The sequence below is a fragment of the Orycteropus afer genome, unplaced genomic scaffold (genome assembly GCF_000298275.1).
Source record: "Orycteropus afer afer isolate SDZICR_OR568_19922 unplaced genomic scaffold, OryAfe1.0 scaffold00020, whole genome shotgun sequence".
NCBI classification, from domain to species: domain Eukaryota; kingdom Metazoa; phylum Chordata; class Mammalia; order Tubulidentata; family Orycteropodidae; genus Orycteropus; species Orycteropus afer.
This window is the reverse complement of record NW_006921607.1, coordinates 9,238,964-9,246,428: the sequence shown is the minus strand read 5'-3', so window position 1 is coordinate 9,246,428 and position 7,465 is coordinate 9,238,964.

Genomic DNA, 7,465 nt, shown 5'->3' with positions numbered 1-7,465 from the left:
CCCAACCTTCCTTCCGAGGAGTGGCTGGTGGGTTTGAACCGCCAGCCGTCCGGTTAGCAGGCAAGTGTCTTAGCCACTATGCTACCAGAGCTCCCCTTCTGTAAACCTAAACTCTGAAAAATAAACTGTACATAATTTAAAAAAAGAGAGAGTTTTAAATACTGTTGAATCCATTTTTGACTTAAATGACCCCATGTGACGGAACTACCCTAAAGAGTTTTCTAGGCTGTAATTTTTTTTTCATTATTGTGATTTGGGGAAAGTTTACAGAGCAAATTCATCTTCCATACAGCAGTTCACATATACTTTGTCTCATGACATTGACTGTAATTTCCCACAATGCAACAGCTCCCCTCCCACTTCCTCCCCATAGCCACCTCTTCCCTGTATCCTTCCCTCCCATACACTTCTGCCCCCCAAGCTGTCTCCCTGTACATACACAACCCTTCTATTCTCCCATGACTGAGCTCTCCAAGGAATATATCTACCTAATGTGAATGTCCATAGGGTGTAATCTTTATAAGAGCAGATAGCCAGGTCTTTCTTCTACAGAGCCACTGGGGGGGGGGATGTCCTAACTGCCAACCTTTTGGTTAGCAGCCGAGCACTTTACTGTTGTGCCACCAGGGCTCCTCTGTAGACAATACTGTACAGCAAAAAAAAAGAAGAAGAACAATGAGCTTTCAGTCAGTATAAGCAATAACTTGGATAACTCACAGATATTATGCTGAATGAAAGAAACCAGACACAAAAACTTAAATGATTCCATTTATACAAACTCAAAGAATAAACAAAACTAATCTATGGTGAAAGGAGCTCTGGTAGCATAGTGCCTAAGGCACTTGACTACTAATCAGAAGGCTAGCGGTTCAAACCCACCAGCCACTCCTCAGAAGGAAGGAAGATGGGGCAATCTACTTCCATAGTGACACTGCCTTGGAAACCCAGGAGGGGTCGCTATGAGTCGGGTCCAACTCAACGGCATGTAACAACAACAACAATCTATAGTGAAAGGAGCTCTGGTGGCATAATGACTAAGGCATTTAACTGCTAACCAGAAGGTCGGCAGTTCAAACCCACCAGCCACTCCACAGAAGGAAGATTGGGCAATCTGCTTCCATGAAAATTTACCACCTCAAAAACCCAAAGGGGGTCGCTATGAGTCACAATCAACTCAATGGCAGTGAGTTTGGTTTTTTTGGTTTTATCTATGGTGATAGGAGTCAGAATGAATAGTGGTCACCTCTATGAATAGTGGCAGTACAGAGCAGGCAGGGTCCCTTAACAGGGTGCAGGAAGGGTTCTATGTCAAGATCCAGTAGTATTCACAGGAGTATCTATATATATTAAAATTCATCAGGCTTTATACTTAAGATCAATGCCTTTACATACTTGATGTACTTTAATACACACATATTATATCTCAATTTAAAAAAATAACCTCTGGAGGTTCAAACCCACCAGCCACTCCTCAGAAGGAAGATTGGGCAATCTACTTCTGTAGTAATACTGCCTTGGAAACCCAAGGAGGGGTCGCTACGAAAAATAAAGTGTATATATATAACTTGATGGCAATGAGGGTTTTTTTAAGAGAATAGTAATAGAAGAATGTATTTTTTATTTGTTTGCAGAGTAATTTTGCATACAAAATCTCATCTTCATCCAGCACCAAAACCAAAAACCAAACCCACTGCCACCAAGTTGATTCCAACTCACAGTGACCCCATTGCATTTCCAAGGCTGTAAATCTTTATAGAAATAGATTGCCTCATCTCCTTCCCACAGAGCAACTGGTAGGTTTGAACCACTAACCTCCTGGTTAGCAGCCAAATGCCTTTCCCACTATGCCACCAGAGTTCCTTCTCCATCCATCACAGCCTCACTAAATAAGTATTACTATGACACCCTCTTAAAGAGCTCTGGTGGCCTAGTGCCTAAGGCATTTGACTGCTAACCAGAATGTTGGCAGTTCAAACCACCAGCCACTCCACAGAAGGAAGACTGGACAATCTACTTCCATAAGGATTTACCACCTCGGAAACCCTATGTGGGTCTCTACGGGGTCGCTGTGAGTCAGAATCAACTTGATGGCAGTGAGTTTGGGTTTTTTTTTGGTTGGACATGCCCTATTTTACAGTTGAGGAAATTGAGACTCACAGAAGTAGGAGTTGGCCAAAGTCACATGATTAAAGACCATATATTTACATGGTGTCATGAACTGAATTGTGTCCCCAAAAAATATGTGTCAGTGGGGTTGGGCCACAGTTCTCAGTGGTTTGGCAGTTATGTAATGATGTGATATGGTAGTTATGTAATGATCCCCTATGATGTGGTAAGCCAATCAGCTGTAAGAGGATTAGGGTGGGGCGCCCACCGGATCCAAAGGCAGGGGGGTTTCCCTGGGGTGCGCTCTGCAACACTTTTTATCTTATAAGAGATAAAAGGAGAGAGAAGCCAGCCTACATGACCAAGAACTAGATGGTGCCTGGCTATCACTGTCAACCACTCAGAAAGAGATCAGTGCAGGAGATCCTGGATAGAGCGGGAGAACAACATGGAACAAAACTCAAAATCATTAAAAAAAAAATTTAAAAAACAGGTCAACTTGTCTGATGGAGCCTGGTGATATTCCCTGAAATTATGGCCTCTAGTTACCCTTCAGGTCTGGAATTGAACTCACTTCTGTGGCTCCCAGCCAAACAATAGACAGGCATATAGACAGGCACATCAGGTAGATGCACTCCTTTGTTGTTGTTGTTGTTATGTGCCTTCGAGTCAGACCTGACTCATAGCAACCCCTCCTTGGGTTTCCGAGGCAGTATCACTACGGAAGTAGATTGCCCCATCTTCCTTCCGAGGAGTGGCTGGTGGGTTTGAACCGCCAGCCTTCTGGTTAGCAGTCAAGTGCCTTAGCCACTATGCTACCAGATGTACTCCTTAGAGGGAACAAACAATCATAGGAGAGCAGAAGGGCAGTGTTTGCACTGGAAGATAGCTTGGGGGTGGGGCAGGAATGCATAAGAAAGAAGGACACAGGGAAGAGGTAACTACAGGGAGGAAGTGGGAGGAGAGCTGTTATATTACGCGGAATTGCAGCCAATGTCATGAAACAAAATGTGAATGAACTGCTGTATGGAAAATAAATTTGCTCTGTAAACTTTACATCACAACAAAAATTAAAAAATAAAAAAAGGAAGGAGAAGCAAGCAGCAAGAGAGGCACTTATTACCATCAAGAAAGAGGAGCTAGGAGCAGAGCACACCCTTTGGACCCAGAGTCTTTGCCTTGGGGTCCTCCTTAGACCAAGAGATATATAGAGAGAAAACCTTCCCTTAGAGCCGGCAGTCTGAATTCGGACTTCCAGCCTCCTCAACTGTGAGACAATAAATTGCTATTTATTAAAGTATTGCACTTGTGGAATTTCTGTTACAATAGTACTAGATAACTAAGGCACGTGGTTAAAACCCTATATTTACAACCTGTTTTGAAAACATGTCAAGTCAAGAAAAACTGAATAGAAGATAGAGGAATAGGCAGACAAGCAACACAGACCCTCTTCAACAAAGAAAAGAAAAACCAATGGACAGAGATACAGAAGATAATCCTGAAGCCCTGAGCTTTGAAAGGAACAATACAGAAGTGGATTAGGCGCCAACTAGTGGAAAAACCTGAACGAAAAACAGTGAGTACAGAGATGGTCGGAGCTGCAGACTGTCAGCTACTCTGATGAGACCAACAGCCTGAATATTTCCAAGTGGTGGTAGGACCTGAGAATTGACCTAAAGATCAGTCCCAGTCACCAAGGGCTGCAAGGACAACTGCTCTGGTGGCCTATGACTAGGAAGGGAGACAGCGAGGAGGGAGATAACCTGAGCTGTGGACTTTCTGCTGTCCGGAGGGTGCAGCCATTTTTGAATGTTTACAAGTGGTGGTCATTTTGGATATTTAAAGTGACCGAGGGCACAGCCATTTTGAATGTTTACAAATGGCAACCATTTTGGATTTTAAAGTGACAGCATTCTCATTCGGATTCCAAGGACCTAAGAACAGGCTCTGTTTGCCAGGGTGGGCAAGGACATAGGAGAGGCTGATAACAGGAAAGGAGACAGGTGGGGAATGTATAAGTGTTGTCAACTAGTGAATAGAGGAGCACAGCACAGTACCCTGCTAGTACAGATAACATACAAACAAACAAAGAAAATGAAAATTGTGGGCAAGTCACACCAACATATAATCACCAATTAAATATAAACACAAAAATGTCACAATGCCTCAGAGACAACAGAGCATCACAGTCCACACAAAGAAGCAAGATAAAGTAGGAGAAACAAGGGACCAGGATACAGATCCAAAACACATCCCTGAGGAAGACACAGCATTGGAACTCCCTGATAAGGAATTCAGAAGAATTATATCTTCAAAGGATTGAGAGACAGACCAAGGAAAATACAGACAAAACCCTAGAAGAATTTTGGAAGAAAATACAAGAACAAAATGACAAAATCAATGAAAAATTAGAAATGATTCTAAATCTACAGATAGAAATCCAGAAGATTAATACTAAATTGTCAGAAATAGATACCACAGTGAAAGGGCAAAAGAGTAGATTGATGCAATGGAAGACAGAATTAATGAGATTGAAGATAAATACCTGAATACTTCTTTGGAAAGGGATCAATCAGAAAAAAGATCAAAACAAAATGAAGAAAGCCTAAGGTTCATGTGGGATACCATCAAAAGGAATAACCTACGTGTCATTAGAATTCCAGAACAGGAAGAGAAAAACAAAACCACTGAGAAAATTGTCCAAGATTTGTTGGAGGAGAACTTCCCTGATATGATGAAAGATGAGAATATATCCATCCAGAAGTCCAACAAACCCCAAACAGGATAGACCCCAAAAGAAAATCACCAAGACATATCATCATCAAACTCACCGAAACCAAAGAAAAAGAAAGAATAACGAGAGCAGCACGGGAAAAACAAAAAGTTACCTACAAGGGGTAACCAATAAGACTAAGCTTGGATTTCTCAACAGAAACCATGCAGGTGAGAAGACAGTGGGATAGTATATATAAAACCCTGAAAGAGAAAAATTTCCAACCACGAATTATGTACCCAGCAAAATTATCCCTCAAATATGATGGTGAAACTAGGACATTTTCAGATAAGCAGAAATTAAGGGAATTTGTTAAAACCAGACCAACCTTACAAGAGATGCTAAAGGGAGCCCTTTGGACAGAGAAGCAACAACAGCCAACAACAACTGACCATTAACACACATGATGATATAACCCAGAAACCAACCCAGCTATTGAAGTATCCAAAGTAAATAAGCCTACAAGATTGTAAACAGGGGACCAGAGACACCAACCGTTAAATGAGGACAACTACAACCCAAAAGCATAGTGCCTAAGGCAGTTGACTGCTAACCAGAAGGCTGGCGGTTCAAACCCACCAGCCACTCCTCGGAAGGAAGATGGGGCAATCTATTTCCATAGTGCTATTGCCTTGGAAACCCAAGGAGGGGTTGCTATGAGTCGGGTCTGACTCGACGGCACATAATAACAAGAACAACAACATCAAACCAAAAGGAGGAAAAAAAATCTGTATCATTACAGAACTTGTAGATGGTAGGGAAGTCAAGACAACTACAAGATAGAACGGACTGTTCTAAACTTGGGAATAAAACTATGAATCACAGGGTAACCTCAAAGAAAAATGATAAACCTTCACATCAAAATAAAAAAGAGGACTAGCATAAATATTCAGCAAATACTAAAACAATAGCAATGAGAGAAGTGATAACATGATTCATAAACAAAACAAGCTCAGCATAGAAAATTATATGGAACAAAGAAATCGACACAATGAAAAAGCACATGACAAAAATGACAGCAACAAATTCATATTTGCTGATACTTACATTATCTGGCAAGGGACTTATCTCTAAGATTGATGGAAAACTCTGACACCTCAACACCAAAGGAATTAACAATCCAATTGAAAAATGGGCAGAAGACGTGAATAGACACTTCACCAAGGAGGATATTCAAATGGTCAGCTAATAGATGAAAAGATGCTCACAATCATTGGCCATCAGAGAGATGTAAATCAAAACAACAATGAGATATACCGTCTCACCCCAACACTGATGGCAAGGTCCAATGAGACAGAAAATAGCAAATGCTGGTGGGGATGTGGAGAGATTGGGACTCTCATATACTCCTTGTGTGACTGTGAAGTGACACAACCACTGTGGAAAGCAATATGGCGATTCCTTAGAAAGTTGGAATTGGAGATACCATTTGACCCAGCAATCCCATTACTAGGTATACATCCTAGAGAAGTGAGAGCCAGGATAGGAACAGATACATGCACACCCATGTTCATCACAGCACTATTTACAATAGCAAAAAATGAAAACAACCTATGTGCCCAACAGCAGAAGAGTGGATGACCAAACTATTGTACATACACATACTGGAATGCTATGCAGCACTGAAGGATAATGTAGAGTCTGCAAAACACCGCATAATATGGATGAACTTAGAGGACATAATGCTGAGTGAAATAATTCAATCACAAAAGGACAAATATAGTATTAGTTCGTTGTTGTGGAGGGTCAAGGAAAGGTTTATATATGGAGGAAAACTTTCTTTGTTGGTTGCCAGGAGTGGGAGGGGAGGGGAGGGAACACTGTAAAAAAAGAAAAAATGTATTTATTGACCCATGTCACTTTAGTTTTGTGTATTTTACTGTACATAAATTATATTTCAATAAAATGCGTTAAAAAATGATAGCAACAAAAAAGAAAAGAAAAGCTGAATAAATAAAACCTTAGTTATCATGAAAAGACTTGAAGGTGATGTTTAAGACCCATGTGGGTGTCTGGGGAACATCGTGCCAGGTAGATTGCAGAACCCATGCAAATTTGAATGTTGAAGGGCACCTGGAGTGCTTGAAGGAGGCCAGTATCTGGACTAGAGGGAGTGAGGGGAATGAGAAAGAAAGAGGGCAGGCAGATGATTGAGCATCACGACCCATCATGGACTACGCTTGTATCCTGAGAAATACGAGGAGCCATTGGAGGGTTTGGAGCAGTGCAGTGCCTAGATCTGATATCTTTTTTTTTCTTTTTTTAATTGTGATTTGGTTGAAAGTTTACAGAGCAAAGTCACTTTCCATACAGCAGTTCACATACACACTGTCTCATGACATTAACTACAATTTACCACAATGCAACAGCTCCCCTCTGACATCTATTTTTAAAAGGCCTCCTGTGATTGCCATGGAGATCCCATGCACTACAAATAGTTTGCATCTGACTAATAACCTAAATGTTGGTGGTTTGAACCCACCAGGCAACACTGTGGGAGAAAGGTGATCTGGTTCTGTAAAAGCTTCATAGCAACCCCTTCTGGGGTTTCTGAGGCAGTATCACTACAGAAGTAGATTGCCCAAA